This window comes from Somniosus microcephalus, chromosome 16 (assembly GCF_052327205.1).
Source record: "Somniosus microcephalus isolate GS21.2 chromosome 16, FLI_Smic_1.0, whole genome shotgun sequence".
Taxonomy (NCBI): domain Eukaryota; kingdom Metazoa; phylum Chordata; class Chondrichthyes; order Squaliformes; family Somniosidae; genus Somniosus; species Somniosus microcephalus.
Window position 1 is genome coordinate 29,544,434 of NC_141002.1, and position 17,152 is coordinate 29,561,585.

Here is a 17,152-nt window from a genome sequence, read left to right on the forward strand (position 1 = left end):
TTCCTATCCTGGCCAGAATGTGATCTCCTTTGCCTTAGTTAATGCACCAAAGTGCATTTGTATATAATTTTGGCTGAATTTAGCATTTCTTTTGTAAACTAATTTCCATTCTTGAACTCACCTCAGTTCTCGGTCTCAGAACTCTACCAATTCAGCAAGGGGAAAACGGCTGCTCACAGTCCAAACTTAAATCCTGTGTGCCTAAAAAATATTGGCTGCTGCCAGTGCCCATGAGCTGAGGGGGGTGGGGAGGGAGAGTGCCCATTCTTGATCATTATCCATCTATCTCTACTGCAATTACATGTGAAAAATCGGCTTCAATTTGAATATTTTTTAAAGCAAAAGATATATTTTTTTAAATTATGTTCTAAAATGCTGCCCGATTGTGCTGGTTCATGGCAGATTTTGCATCCAGCGATATGTAAATGTGTTTGAACGGAATTTCGAGAAAAAGAAACACTTCTCAAAACTAAAGCAATTTTAGGCACGATTTGCTCCTGGATCGCCGACTGCGCCCAAAGTGGAAACTCTACCCCTTCATGTTTATGCATTCATCTGAACTTCCCCTCTCCACTACTCTCATGGCGACATTAACAGGGGATCTGCCAAATTTGTGCACGACTTGAGATAATGTCTCGACTACAGACTGTAACCCTTTCACTTGCCAGCTGCAATAATCAACTAAAAGGCACAAGTGATTACTACTGCGATTTCAGTAAAGTGTAATGATGGGTACAAGCACCTTCCACTCTCTGCCTACTTGAATTGTGAAGAAAACGCAGCCATACGATCATCGGTTATATGTTAAGCAGGCCATGTCCACACTGGGGTACAGTACTGATGAGTACAGGTCAGTTACTGAACAACACTGGGGCACAGTTCTGGTGGGTGAAGGTCTGTCACTGTGTAACATTGGGGTACAGTGCAGGTGGGTACAGGACAGTCACTCTGTAACACTGGGGTAGAGTACTGGTGGGTACAGGACAGTCACTCTGTAACACTGGGGTACAGTACTGGTGGGTGCAGGTCTGTCACTGTGTAACACTGGGGCACAGTACTGGTGGATGCAGGTCTGTCACTGTGTAACACAGGGATAGAGTACTGGTGAGGTACAGGACAGTCACTGTGTAACACTGGGGTACAGCACTGGTGGGTACAGGTCTGTCACTGTGTAACACGGGTACAGAACTGGTGGGTACATGTCTGTCACTGACACGGGTACAGTACTGGTGGGTACAGGAGAGTCACTGTGTAACACTGGTTACAGTACTGGTGGGTGCAGGTCTGTCACTGTGTAACACTGGGTACAGTACTGGTGGGTACAGGACAGTCACTGTGCAACACTGAGATACAGTACTGGTGGGTACAGGAGAGTCACTGTGTAACACTGGGGTACAGTACTGGTGGGTACAGGAGAGTCACTGTGTAACACTGTGGTACAGTACTGGTGGGTACAGGTCTGTCCCTGCGTAACACTGGGGTACAGTACTGGTGGGTACAGGTCTGTCCCTGTGTAACAGTGGGGTACAGTACAGGTGGGTACAGGACAGTCACTGTGCAACACTGGGATACAGTACTGGTGGATGTAGGTCTGTCACTATATCACTGGGATACATTACTGGTGGGTGCAGGTCTGTCACTGTGTAACACTGGGAAACAGTACAGGTGAGCACAGGCCTGTCACTGTGTAACACTGGGGTACAGTACTGGTTGGTACAGGACTGTCACTGTGTAACACTGGGGTACAGTACTGGTGGGTACAGGACTGTCACTGTGTAACACTGGGAAACAGTACAGGTGGGCACAGGTCTGTCACTGTGTAACACTATTGTACAGTACTGGTGGCTACAGGACAGTCAATGTATAACACTGGGGTACAGTGCAAGTGGGTGCAGGTCTATCACTGTGTAACACTGGGGTACAGCACTTGTGAGTACAGGACAGTCACTGTCAAGCACTAGGGTACAGTACTGGTGGGTGCAGGTCTGTCACTGTATAGCACTGGCATATAGTACTGGTGGGTACAGGCCTGTCACTGGGTAACACTGGAGTACAGTACTAGTGGGTACAGGACTGTCACTATATAATACTTGGGTACAGTTCTGGTGGGTACAGGTCCGTCACTGGGTAGCACTGGGGTACAGTACTGGTGGGTACAGGTCTGTCACTGGGTAACACTGGGATACTGTACTGGTAGGTACAGGTCTGTCACTGTACAACATTGTGTTACAGTACTGGTGGGTGCAGGTCTGTCACTGTGTACATAAGAACATAAGAAGTAGGAGCAGGAGTAGGCCATACGGCCCCTTGGGCCTGCTCCGCCATTCAATAGGATCATGGCTGATCCGAATCTAGACTCACGTCCACTTCCCTGCCCTCTCCCCGTAATCCCTAATTCCCTTATCTGCTAGGAAACTGTTTATCTCCATTTTAAATTTATTTAATGTTGCAGCTTCCACAGCTCTCTGGGGTAGCAAATTCCATAGATTTACTACCCTCTGAGTGAAGAAGTTTCTCCTCATCTCAGTTTTGAAAGGGCAGCCCCTTATTCTTAGATTATGCCCCCTAGTTCTAGTCTCACCCATCAGTGGAAACATCCTCCCCGCATCCACCCGATCAAGCCCCCTCACAATCTTATATGTTTCGATAAGATCGCCTCTCATTCTTCTGAACTCCAATGAGTGGAGTCCCAACCTACTCAACCTTTCCTCATACGTCAACCCCCTCATCTCCGGAATCAACCGAGTGAACCTTCTCTGAACCGCCTCGAGAGCAAGTATATCTTTTCTTAAATATGGAAACCAAAACTGCACGCAGTATTCCAGGTGTGGCCTCACCAATACCCTGTATAACTGCAGCAAGACTTCCCTGTTTTTATACTCCATCCCCCTTGCAATAAAAGCCAAGATTCCATTGGCCTTCCTGATCACCTGCTGCACCTGCATACTAACTTTTTGTGTTTCATGCACCAGGACCCCCAGATCCCTTTGTACTGTAGCACTTTGCAGTTTCTCTCCATTTAGATAATAACTTGCTCTTTGATTTTTTCTGCCAAAGTGCATAACCTCACACTTTCCAACATTATATTGCATCTGCCAAATCGCTGCCCACTCACTTAGCCTGTCTATGTCCTTTTGCAGGTTTTTTATGTCCTCCTCACTCATTGCTTTCCCTCCCATCTTTGTATCGTCGGCAAACTTGGATATGTTGCACTCGGTCCCTTCCTCCAAATCGCTAATATAGATTGTAAATAGTTGGAGTCCCAGCACTGACCCCTGCGGAACACCACTAGTTACTGATTGCCAACCCGAGAATGAACCATTTATCCCAACTCTTTGTTTTCTGTTAGATAGCCAATCTTCCACCCATTCCAGTATATTACCCCCAATCCCGTGATTTCTTATCTTGATCAGTAATCTTTTGTGTGGAACCTTGTCAAATGCCTTTTGGAAGTCCAAGTCCACTGGTTCCCCTTTATCCACCCTGTATGTTACATCCTCAAAGAATTCGAGCAAATTTGTCAAACATGACTTCCCCTTCATAAAACCATGCTGACTCTGTCCTATTAAATTATGTTTATCCAAATGCTCTGTTACTGTTTCCTTAATAATGGACTCCAACATTTTGCCAACCACAGATGTTAGGCTAACTGGTCTATAGTTTCCAGCTTTTTCTCTACTTCCCTTCTTAAATAAGGGTGTTACATTAGCAGTTTTCCAATCTGCCGGGACCTTTCCTGAGTCCAGGGAGTTCTGGAAAATAATCACCAATGCATCCACAATCCCTACCGCCACTTCTCTCAAGACCCTAGGATGTAGGCCATCAGGTCCGGGGGATTTATCCGCCTTAAGTCCCATTATTTTACTGAGTACCATCTCCTTAGTGATTTTAATCATCTTTAGCTCCTCCCCCCCACCTTTGCCCCCTGTTTATCCAGTGTTGGGATATTTTTAGTGTCCTCTACTGTAAAGACTGATACAAAATATTTGTTCAGCGTCTTTGCCATCTCCATGTTCCCCACCACTAGTTTCCCGGTCCCATCCTCTAAGGGACCAACGTTCACTTTAGCCACCCTTTTGCTTTTTATATAGCTGTAGAAACTCTTGCTATCTGTTTTTATATTTTTTGCTAGTTTACTTTCATAATCTATCTTCCCTTTCTTAATTAATCTTTTAGTTATTGTTTGCTGGCTTTTAAATGCTTCCCAATCTTCTATCCTCCCACTAGATTTGGCTACTTTATATGCCCTTGTTTTCAGTCGGATACTATCCTTTATTATTTTACTAAGCCACGGATGGCTGTCTTTTGTTTTACTCCCCTTTTTCCTCAGTGGAATATATTTATCTTGAAAGATGTGAAATATCTCCTTGAATGTAGACCACTGCTCTTGTACCGTCTTACACTTTAATCTGTTTTCCCAGTCCAGTTTAGTCAATTCTAATCTGGGGTACAGTACTGGTGGGTACAGGTCTGTCATTGTACAACACTAGGGTACAGTACTGGGGGGTGCAGGTCTGCCACTGTATAACACTGGGGTGCAGTACTGGTGGGTACAGGTCTGTCACTGTATAACACTGGGGTACAGTACTGGTTGGTACAGATCTGTCACTGTACAACACTGAGGTACAGTACTGGTGGGTACAGGTCTGTCACTAACACTGGGGTACAGTACTGGTGGGTACAGGTCTGTCACTGGGTAACACTGGGGTACAGTACTGGTGGGTACGGGTCTGTCACTATAACACTGGGGTACAGTACTAGTGGGTAACGGACTGTCGCTGTATAACACTGGGGTACAGTGCTGATCGGTACAGGTATGTCACTGTATAACACTGGGGTACAGTACTAGTGGGTAACGGACTGTCACTGTACAACACTGGGGTACAGTACTGGTGGGTACAGGTCTGTCGCTGGGTAACACTGAGGTACAGTACTGGAGGGTACAGGACAGTTACTGTACAACACTGGGGTACAGTACTGGTGGGATCAGGACAGTCACTGTACAACGCAGGGTACAGTACTGGTGGGTACAGGACTGTCACTGTATAACACTGGGGTACAATACTGGTGGGTACAGGACTGTCACTATTACACTGGGGTACAGTACTGGTGGGTACAGATCTCTCACTGTGTAACACTGGGGTACAGTACGGGGGGGTACAGGCCTGTCACTGTGTAACACTGGGGTACAGTACAAGTGGGTACAGGACTGTCACTGTGTATTACTGGGGTTCAGTACTGTTGGGAACAGGTCTGTCACTGTACAACACTGGGGTACAGTACTGGTGGGTACAGGTCTGTCGCTGTATAACACTGGAGCACAGCACTGGTGGGTAAATGACCGTCTCTGTGTAATACTGGGGTTCAGTACTGTTGGGTACAGGTCTGTCACTGTACAACACTGGAGTACAGTACTGGTGGGCACAGGTCTGTCGCTGTATAACACTGGGGTACAGTACTTGTGGGCACAGGACTGTCACTTTACAACACTGGGGTACAGTACTGGTGGATACAGGTCTGTCGCTGTATAACACTGGAGTACAATACTGGTGGGTACAGGTCAGTCGCTGTATAACACTGGAGTACAGTACTGGTGGGTACCGGTCTGTCACTGTACAACACTGGGGTACAGTACTGGTGGGTACAGGTCATTCACTGTGTAACACTGGGGTACAGTACTGGTGGGTACAGGTCTGTCACTGTAACACTGGGGTACAGTACTGGTGGGTACAGGTCTGTCACTGTGTAACACGGGTACAGTACTGGTGGGTATCGGTCTGTCACTGTTCAACACTGGGTACAGTACTGGTGGGTACAGGTCTGTCACTGGGTAACACTGGGGTACAGTACTGGTGGGTACAGGTCTGTCACTGTAACACTGGGGTACAGTACTGGTGGGTACAGGTCTGTCACTGTGTAACACGGGTACAGTACTGGTGGGTATCGGTCTGTCACTGTTCAACACTGGGTACAGTACTGGTGGGTACAGGTCTGTCACTGTGTAACACTGGGGAACAGTACTGGTGGGTACAGGTCTGTCACTGGGTAACACTGGGGTACAGTACTGGTGGGTACAGGTGTGTCACCTGTACGAACATTCACCAGACTGATACCTGGGATGGCAGGAATGATGTATGATGAGAGATTGGGTCGATTGGGCTTATATTTGCCGAAGTTTAGAAGAATGAGAGGGGGTCTCATTGAAACTTATATAATTCTAACAGGACTAGACAGACTAGATGCAGGAAGGATGTTCCCGATGACCAGGAGTCACAGCCTAAAGATAAGGGGTAAGCCATTTAGGACAGAGAAATTTCTTTACCCGGAGAGTGGTGAACCTGTGGAATTCTCTACCACAGAAGACAGTTCAGGCCAATTCATTAAATATATTCAAGAAGGAGTTAGATATATTTCTTAAGGCTAAAGGGTTCAAGGGTTATGGGTTGAAAGCAGGGACAGGGTACTGAATTTGAATGATCAGCCATGATCTCATTAAATGGCGGAACAGGCTCGAGACGCCGAATGGCCTACTCCTGCTCCTATCTTCTACCTTTCTATGTTTCTATGTCACTGTATAACGCTGGGGTACAGTATTGGTGGGTACAGGTCTGTCACTGGGAAAATCTGGGGTACAGTACTGGTGGGTGCAGGTCTGTCACTGAGTAACACGGGGTTGCATTACTGGTGGGTGCAGGTCTGTCACTGGGTAACACTGGGGTACAGTACTGGTGGGTACAGGTCTGTCATTGGGTAACACGGGGGTGCAATACTGGTGGGTACAGGTCTAACACTGGGGAACAGTACTGGTGGGTACAGGTCTGTCATTGGGTAACACGGGGCTGTAATACTGGTGGGTACAGGTCTGTCACTGGGTAACACTGGGATACAGTACTGGTGGGGACAGGACTGTCACTAACACTGGGGTACAGCACTGGTGGGTACAGGACAGTCACTGTACAACACTGTGGTACAGTACTGGTGGGTACAGGACAGTCTCTGTACAACACTGTGGTACAGTACTAGTGGCTACAGGTCTGTCACTGTACAACACTGGGGTACAGTACTGGTGGGTACAGGGAAGTCTCTGTGTAACACTGGGGTACAGTACTGGTAGGTACAGGTCTGTCACTGTGCAACATTGTGTTACAGTACTGGTGGGTGCAGGTCTGTCACTGTGTAACACTGGGGTGCAGTACTGGTGGGTACAGGTCTGTCACTGTATAACACTGGGGAACAGTACTGGTTGGTACAGGTCTGTCACTGTACAACACTGGGGTACACTACTGGTGGGTACAGGTCTGTCACTGTAACACTGGGGTACAGTACTGGTGGGCACAGGTCTGTCACTGGGTAACACTGGGGTACAGTACTGGTGGGTACGGGTCTGTCACTGTATAACACTGGTGTACAGTACTAGTGGGTAACGGACTGTCACTGTATAACACTGGGGTACAGTGCTGATCGGTACAGGTATGTCACTGTATAACACTGGGGTACAGTACTAGTGGATAACGAACTGTCACGGTACAACACTGGGGTACAGTACTGGTGGGTACAGGTCTGTTGCTGGGTAACACTGAAGTACAGTACTGGAGGGTACAGGACAGTTACTGTACAACACTGGGGTACAGTACTGGTGGGTACAGGACAGTTACTGTACAACGCTGGGGTACAGTACTGGTGGGTACAGGACTGTCACTGTATAACACTGGGGTACAATACTGGTGGGTACAGGACTGTCACTATTACACTGGGGTACAGTACTGGTGGGTACAGATCTCTCACTGTGTAACACTGGGGTACAGTACGGGTGGGCACAGGCCTGTCACAAGTGTAACACTGGGGTACAGTACAAGTGGGTACAGGACTGTCACTGTGTATTACTGGGGTTCAGTACTGTTGGGAACAGGTCTGTCACTTTACAACACTAGGGTACAGTACTGGTGGATAGAGGTCTGTCGCTGTATAACACTGGAGTACAGTACTGGTGGGTACCGGTCTGTCACTGTACAACACTGGGTTACAGTACTGGTGCGTACATGTCTGTCACTGTAACACTGGGGTACAGTACTGGTGGGTACAGGTCTGTCACTGTGTAACACGGGTACAGTACTGGTGGGTATCGGTCTGTCACTGTACAACACTGGGGTACAGTACTGGTGGGTACAGGTCATTCACTGTGTAACACGGGGTACAGTACTGGTGGGTACAGGTCTGTCACTGTAACACTGGGGTACAGTACTGGTGGGTACAGGTCTGTCACTGGGTAACACTGGGGTACAGTACTGGTGGGTACAGGTGTGTCACCTGTACGAACATTCACCAGACTGATACCTGGGATGGCAGGAATGATGTATGATGAGAGATTGGGTCGATTGGGCTTATATTTGCCGAAGTTTAGAAGAATGAGAGGGGGTCTCATTGAAACTTATATAATTCTAACAGGACTAGGCAGACTAGATGCAGGAAGGATGTTCCCGATGACCAGGAGTCACAGTCTAAAGATAAGGGGTAAGCCATTTAGGACAGAGAAATTTCTTCACCCGGAGAGTGGTGAACCTTTGGAATTCTCTACCACAGAAGGCAGTTCAGGCCAATTCATTAAATATATTCAAGAAGGAGTTAGATATATTTCTTAAGGCTAAAGGGATCAAGGGGTATGGGTCGAAAGCAGGGACAGGGTACTGAATTTGAATGATCAGCCATGATCTCATTAAATGGCGGAACAGGCTCGAGACGCCGAATGGCCTACTCCTGCCCCTATCGTCTACCTTTCTATGTTTCAATGTCACTGTATAACGCTGGGGTACAGTATTGGTGGGTACTGGTCTGTCACTGGGAAAATCTGGGGTACAGTACTGGTGGGTGCAGGTCTGTCACTGGGTAACACTGGGGTACAGTACTGGTGGGTACAGGTCTGTCACTGTACAACACTGGGGTACAGTACTGGTGGGTACAGGTCATTCACTGTGTAACACTGGGGTACAGTACTGGTGGGTACAGGTCATTCACTGTGTAACACTGGGGTACAGTACTGGTGGGTACAGGTCTGTCACTGTAACACTGGGGTACAGTACTGGTGGGTACAGGTCTGTCACTAACACTGGGGTACAGTACTGGTGGGTACAGGTCTGTCACTGCAACACTGGGGTACAGTACTGGTGGGTAGAGGTCATTCACTGTGTAACACCTGGTACAGTACTGGTGGGTACAGGTGTGTCACCTGTACGAACATTAACCAGACTGATACCTGGGATGGCAGGAATGACGTATGAGGAGAGATTGGGTCGATTGGGCTTATATTTGCCGAAGTTTAGAAGAATGAGAGGGGCTCTCATTGAAACTTATATAATTCTAACAGGACTAGACAGACTAGATGCAGGAAGGATGTTCCCGATGACCAGGAGTCACAGTCTAAAGATAAGGGGTAAGCCATTTAGGACAGAGAAATTTGTTCACACGGAGAGTGGTGAACCTGTGGAATTCTCTACCACAGAAGGCAGTTCAGGCCAATTCATTAAATATATTCAAGAAGGAGTTAGATATATTTCTTAAGGCTAAAGGGATCAAGGGGTATGGGTCAAAAGCAGGGACAGCGTACTGAATTTGGATGATCAGCCATGATCTCATTAAATGGCGGAACAGGCTCGAGGCGCCGAATGACCTACTCCTGCTCCTATCTTCTACCTTTCTATGTTTCTATGTCACTGTATAACGCTGGGGTACGGTATTGGTGGGTACAGGTCTGTCACTGGGTAACACTGGGGTACAGTACTGGTGGGTACAGGTCTGTCATTGGGTAACACGGGGGTGCAATACTGGTGGGTACAGTTCTGTAACTGGGTAACACTGGAAAACAGTACTGGTGGGTACAGGTCTGTCACTGGGTAACACTGGGGTACAGTACTGGTGGGTACAGGACTGTCACTGTAACACTGGGGTACAGTACTGGTTGGTACAGGACAGTCACTGTACAACTCTGTGGTACAGTACTGGTGGGTACAGGACAGTCACTGTACAACACTGTGGTACAGTACTGCTGGGTACAGGACAGTCACTGTATAACACTGTGGTACAGTACTGGTGGGTACATGACAGTCACTGGGTAACACTGGGGTACAGTACTGGTGGTTACAGGACAATCACTGTATAACACTGGGGTACAGTACTCGTGGGTACAGGTCTGTCACTGTGTAACACTGTGGTACAGTACTGGTGGGTACAGGGAAGTCTCTGTGTAACACTGGGGTACAGTACTGGTGGGTGCAGGTCTGTCACTGTAACACTGAGGTACAGTACTGGTGGGTTCAAGACAGTCACTGTACAACATGGGTACAGTACTGGTGGGTACAGGACTGTCACTATTACACTGGGGTACAGTACTGGTCGGTACAGGACAGCCACTGTGTATCATGGGGTACAGTACTGGTGGGTACAGGACAGTCTCTGTGTAACACTGGGGTACAGCACGGGTGGGTACAGGGAAGTCTCTGTGTAACACTGGGGTACAGTACTGGTGGGTGCAGGTCTGTCACTGTAACACTGAGGTACAGTACTGGTGGGTTCAGGACAGTCACTGTACAACACGGGTATAGTACTGGTGGGTACAGGATTGTCACTATTACACTGGGGTACAGTACTGGTCGGTACAGGACAGCCACTGTGTAACATGGGGTACAGTACTGGTGGGTACAGGACAGTCTCTGTGTAACACTGAGGTACTGTACTAGTGGGTACAGGACTGTCACTGGATAATACTGGGGTACAGTACTGATGGGTACAGGTGTGTCACTGGGTAACACTGTGGTACAGTACTGATGGGTACAGGACTGTCACTGTAACACGGGTACAGTACTGGTGGGTACAGGACAGTCACTGTGTAACACTGGGATACAGTACTGGTGGGTACAGGTCTGTGACTGTACAACACTGGGGTACAGTACTGGTGGGTGCAGGTCTGTCACTGGGTAACACTGGGGTACAGTACTGGTGGGTACAGGTGTGTCACCTGTACGTACATTCACCAGAGTGATACCTGGGATGGCAGGAATGAAGTATGAGGAGAGATTGTGTCGATTGGGCTTATATTTGCCGGAGTTTAGAATAATGAGAGGGGATCTCATTGAAACTTATAAAATTCTAACCGGACTAGACAGACTAGATGCAGGAAGGATGTTCCCGATGACCAGGAGTCACAGTCTAAAGATAAGGGGTAAGCCATTTAGGACAGAGAAATTTCTTCACCCAGAGAGTGGTGAACCTGTGGAATTCTCTACCACAGAAGGCAGTTCAGGCCAATTCATTAAATATATTCAAGAAGAAGTTACATATATTTCTTAAGGCTAAAGGGATCAAGGGGTATGGGTCAAAAGCAGGGACAGGGTACTGAATTTGGATGATCAGCCATGATCTCATTAAATGGCGGAACAGGCTCGAGGCGCCGAATGGCCTACTCCTGCTCCTACCTTCTACCTTTCTATGTTTCTATGTCATTGTATAACGCTGGGGTACAGTATTGGTGGGTACAGGTCTGTCACTGGGAAAATCTGGGGTACAGTACTGGTGGGTGCTGGTCTGTCACTGGGTAGCACTGGGGTACAGTACTGGTGGGTACAGGTCTGTCACTGGGTAACACGGGTACAGTACTGTTGGGTACAGGTCTGTCGCTGGGTAACACGGGGGTGCAATACTGGTGGGTACAGGTCTGTCACTGGGTAACACTGGGGTACAGTACTGGTGGATGCAGGTCTGTCACTTTATAACACTGGGGTACAGTACTGGTGTGTAGAGGACTGTCACTGTATAACACTGGGGTACAGTACTGGTGTGTACAGGTCTGTAACTGAGTAACACTGGGGTACATTACTGGTGGATACAGGACAGTCACTGTATAATACTGGGGTACAGTACTGGTCTGTCACTGTGAAACACTGGGGTAGAATACTGGTGGGTACAGGACTGTCACTGTATACCTTGGGTACTGTACTGGTCGGTACAGATCTGTCACTGCGTAACACGGGTACAGTACTGGTGGGTACAGGACTGTCACTGTGTAACACTGGGATACAGTACTGGTGGGTACAGGACTGTCACTGTAACACTGGGGTACAGTACTGGTGAGTACAGGACAGTCACTGTGTAACGCTGGGGTACAGTACTGGTGGGTACAGGTCTGTCACTGTGTAGCACTGTGGTATAGTACTGATGGGTACAGGACTGTCACTGTAACACGGGTACAGTACTGGTGGGTACAGGACAGTCACTGTGTAACACTGGGATACAGTACTGGTGGGTACAGGTCTGTGACTGTACAACACTGGGGTACAGTACTGGTGGGTGCAGGTCTGTCACTGGGTAACACTGGGGTACAGTACTGGTGGGTACAGGTGTGTCACCTGTACGTACATTCACCAGAGTGATACCTGGGATGGCAGGAATGACGTATGAGGAGAGATTGTGTCGATTGGGCTTATATTTGCCGGAGTTTAGAATAATGAGAGGGGATCTCATTGAAACTTATAAAATTCTAACCGGACTAGACAGACTAGATGCAGGAAGGATGTTCCCGATGACCAGGAGTCACAGTCTAAAGATAAGGGGTAAGCCATTTAGGACAGAGAAATTTCTTCACCCAGAGAGTGGTGAACCTGTGGAATTCTCTACCACAGAAGGCAGTTCAGGCCAATTCATTAAATATATTCAAGAAGAAGTTACATATATTTCTTAAGGCTAAAGTGATCAAGGGGTATGGGTCAAAAGCAGGGACAGGGTACTGAATTTGGATGATCAGCCATGATCTCATTAAATGGCAGAACAGGCTCGAGGCGCCGAATGGCCTACTCCTGCTCCTACCTTCTACCTTTCTATGTTTCTATGTCATTGTATAACGCTGGGGTACAGTATTGGTGGGTACAGGTCTGTCACTGGGAAAATCTGGGGTACAGTACTGGTGGGTGCTGGTCTGTCACTGGGTAGCACTGGGGTACAGTACTGATGGGTACAGGTCTGTCACTGGGTAACACGGGTACAGTACTGTTGGGTACAGGTCTGTCGCTGGGTAACACGGGGGTGCAATACTGGTGGGTACAGGTCTGTCACTGGGTAACACTGGGGTACAGTACTGGTGGATGCAGGTCTGTCACTTTATAACACTGGGGTACAGTACTGGTGTGTAGAGGACTGTCACTGTATAACACTGGGGTACAGTACTGGTGTGTACAGGTCTGTAACTGAGTAACACTGGGGTACATTACTGGTGGATACAGGACAGTCACTGTATAATACTGGGGTACAGTACTGGTCTGTCACTGTGAAACACTGGGGTAGAATACTGGTGGGTACAGGACTGTCACTGTATACCTTGGGTACTGTACTGGTCGGTACAGATCTGTCACTGCGTAACACGGGTACAGTACTGGTGGGTACAGGACTGTCACTGTGTAACACTGGGATACAGTACTGGTGGGTACAGGACTGTCACTGTAACACTGGGGTACAGTACTGGTGAGTACAGGACAGTCACTGTGTAACGCTGGGGTACAGTACTGGTGGGTACAGGTCTGTCACTGTAACACTGGGGTACAGTACTGGTGGTTACAGGTCTGTCACTGTATCACTGGGGTACAGTACTGGTGAGTACAGGACAGTCACTGTATAACACTGGGGTACAGTACTGGTGGGTGCAGATCTGTCACTGTGTAACACTGGTGTACAGTACTAGTGGGTATGGGACTGTCACTGTATAAAACTGGGGTACAGTACTGATGGGTGCAGGTCTGTCACTGTGCAACAATGGGATACAGTACTGGTGGGTACAGGTCTGTTACTGTAACACGTGTACAGTATTGGTGGATGCAGGTCTGTCACTTTGTAACACTGGGGTACAGTACTGGTGGGTGCAGATCTGTCACTGTGTAACGCTAGGATACAGTACTGGTGGGTACAGGACTGTCACTGTAACAATGGGGTACAGTACTAGCGGGTACAGTACTGTCACTGTAACACTGAGGTACAGTACTGGTGGGTTCAGGACAGTCACTGTACAACACTGGGGTATAGTACTGGTGGATACAGGACTGTCACTGTGTAACACTGTGGTACAGTACTGATGGGTACAGGTCTGTCACTGTGTATCACTGGGGTACAGTACTGGTGGGTACAGGTCTGTCACTGTACAACACTGGGGTACAGTACTGGTGGGTACAGGTGTGTCACCTGTACGAACATTCACCAGACTGATACCTGGGATGGCAGGAATGACGTATGAGGAGAGATTGGGTCGATTGGGCTTATATTCGCTGGAGTTCAGAAGAATGAGAGGGGATCTCATTGAAACTTATAAAATTCTAACCAGACTAGACAGACTAGATGCAGGAAGGATGTTCCCGATGACCAGGAGTCACAGTCTAAAGATAAGGGGTAAGCCATTTAGGACAGAGAAATTTCTTCACCCAGAGAGTGGTGAACCTGTGGAATTCTCTACCACACAAGGCAGTTCAGGCCAATTCATTAAATATATTCAAGAAGGAGTTAGATATATTTCTTAAGGCTAAAGGGATCAAGGGATATGGGTCGAAAGCAGGGACAGGGTACTGAATTTGGATGATCAGCCATGATCTCATTAAATGGCGGAACAGGCTCGAGGCGCCGAATGGCCTGCTCCTGCTCCTATCTTCTACCTTTCTATGTTTCTATGTCACTGTATAACACTTGGGTACAGTACTGCTGGGTACAGGTCTGTCACTGAGTAACACTGGGGTACAGTACTGGTGGGTACAGGTCTGTCACTGGGTAACACGGGGGCGCAATACTGGTGGGTACAGGTCTGTCACTGGGTAACACTGGGGTACAGTACTGGTGGGTACAGGTCTGTCACTGGGTAACACTGGGGTACAGTACTGGTGGGTACAGGTCTGTCACTGTGTAACACTGGGGTACAGTACTGGTGGATGCAGGTCTGTCACTTTATAACACTGGGGTACAGTACTGGTGTGTACAGGACTGTCACTGTATAACACTGGGGTACAGTACTGGTGGGTACAGGTCTGTCACTGTACAACACTGGGGTACAGTACTGGTGGGTACAGGTCTGTCACTGGGTAACACTGTGGTACAGTACTGGTGGATACAGGACAGTCACTGTATAACACTGGGGTACAGTACTGGTGGCTACTGGTCTGTCACTGTATACCCTGGGTACTGTACTGGTTGGTACAGTTCTGTCACTGGGTAACACTGGGGTAGAATACTGGTGGGTACAGGACTGTCACTGTATACCCTGGGTACTGTACTGGTTGGTACAGTTCTGTCACTGGGTAACACTGGGGTATAGTACTAGTGGGTATGGGACTGTCACTGTATAAAACTGGGGTACAGTACTGATGGGTGTAGGTCTGTCACTGTGTAACAATGGGAAACAGTACTGGTGGGTACAGGTCTGTTACGGTAACACAAGTGTACAGTATTGGTGGATGCAGGTCTGTCACTTTATAACACGGGGTACAGTACTGGTGGGTGCAGGTTTGTCACTGTGTAACACTGGGATACAGTACTGGTGGGTACAGGACTGTCACTGTAACACTGCGGTACAGTACTGGTGGGTAGAGGACAATCACTGTACAACACTGTGGTACAGTACAGCTGGGTACAGGACAGTCACTGTATAACACTGGGGTGCAGTACTGGTGAGTACAGGACAGTCACTGTGTAACACTGGGGTACAGTACTAGTGGGTACAGGACTGCCCCGGAGCATGGTACATCGGCGAGACCATGCAGACACTGCGACAACGGATGAACGGACGCCGCGCAACAATTGCCAGGCAGGAGTGTTCCCTCCCAGTCGGGGAACACTTCAGCAGTCAAGGTCATTCAGCCTCCGATCTTCAGGTAAGCATTCTCCAAGGCGGCCTTCGAGACACACGACAACGCAAAATCGTAGAGCAGAAACTGATAGCCAAGTTCCGCACTCATGAGGATGGCCTCAACCGGGATCTTGGGTTCATGTCACGCTACATGTAACCCCACCTAACGTAGGGTCATCTAGACTCGAGTCGTCATTGGCTTGTTCTCTCTACACAGATGCGGCCGGACCTACTGTGATTTCCAGCAAAAAAAAAAATTTTGTCGGTTTTTTGTTTTTCATACAGACCCCAGCATCTGCAACATTTGACCCCTTGTGACCCCACCTCATTGTTCTTTGATGTAATGTTTTCCTGACTGACCTGTTTGGACACCATTCACACCTTTGATTGCTGTGATTATCTCTCTGCCGAGGTGTGATAAATGGCAGTTAGAAAGATTACCTGTAATCATCTGGCATTATTCTCTGACTATATAAGCTGTGTCTTTATGCATCTCTCCACTTCAGCTGACGAAGGAGCAGCGCTCCGAAAGCTTGTGATTACAAATAAAACTGTTGGACTATAACCTGGTGTGTGACTTCTTACATTTGTCCACCCCAGTCCAACACCGGCATCTCCACACCATGACTGTAACACTGAGGTACAGTACTGCTCGGTTCAGGACTGTCACTGTGTAACACTGGGGTACAGTACTGGTGGGTACAGGTCTGTCACTGTGTAACACTGGGGTACATTACTGGTGAGTACAGGTCTGTCACTGGGTAACACTGGGGTACAGTACTGGTGGGTACAGGTGTGTCACCTGTACGAACAGTCACCAGACTGATACTTGGGATTACAGGAATGACGTATGAGGAGAGATTGGGTCGACTGGGCTTATATTCGCCGGAGTTTAGAAGAATGAGAGGGGATCTCATTGAAACTTATAAAATTCTAACCGGATCAGACAGACTAGATGCAGGAAGGATGTTCCCGATGACCAGGAGTCACAGTCTAAAGATAAAGGGTAAGCCATTTAGGACAGAGAAATTTCTTCACCCAAAGATTGTTGAACCTGTGGAATTCTCTACCACAGAAGGCAATTCATTAAATATATTCAAGAAGGAGTTAGATATATTTCTTAAGGCTAAAGGGATCAAGGGATATGGGTTGAAAGCAGGGACAGGGTACTGAATTTGGATGATCAGCCATGATCTCATTAAATGGCGGAACAGGCTCGAGGCGCCGAATGGCCTACTCCTGCTCCTATCTTCTACCTTTCTATGTTTCTATGTCACTGTATAACGCTGG